Here is a 313-nt window from a genome sequence, read left to right as displayed (position 1 = left end):
ATGTGTATATGAAATTAATAACATTTTGCATTACTATATCATGGAAAAAAATATTTCACATTAGAAACCTTGAATTGGCGTCTAAGTTTTTTAATTTTGGTCCCATAGTGTCGTGCCCCGTGTTGCCGGGACGCGAAAAGAGTTCGGAATCGGTGTTGCGGCGCGGCAGAGTGTGTGGCGGTGAGTAGGATTTAGTAAAAGTTTGTAGCCACTAATTGTATTATATATAAAAAGGCTTTATTTATAAATCGTACTTAGACGTGTTTAATTATTACTCCCGAGATCTTATAGTAATGCGCAAAATGCGCGTCGG

This window comes from Odontomachus brunneus, unplaced genomic scaffold (assembly GCF_010583005.1).
Source record: "Odontomachus brunneus isolate Ranch 3 - 2012 unplaced genomic scaffold, Obru_v1 Obru_scaffold_080, whole genome shotgun sequence".
NCBI classification, from domain to species: domain Eukaryota; kingdom Metazoa; phylum Arthropoda; class Insecta; order Hymenoptera; family Formicidae; genus Odontomachus; species Odontomachus brunneus.
The sequence above is the reverse complement of the archived record's forward strand: the minus strand, read 5'-3'. Positions refer to the sequence as shown.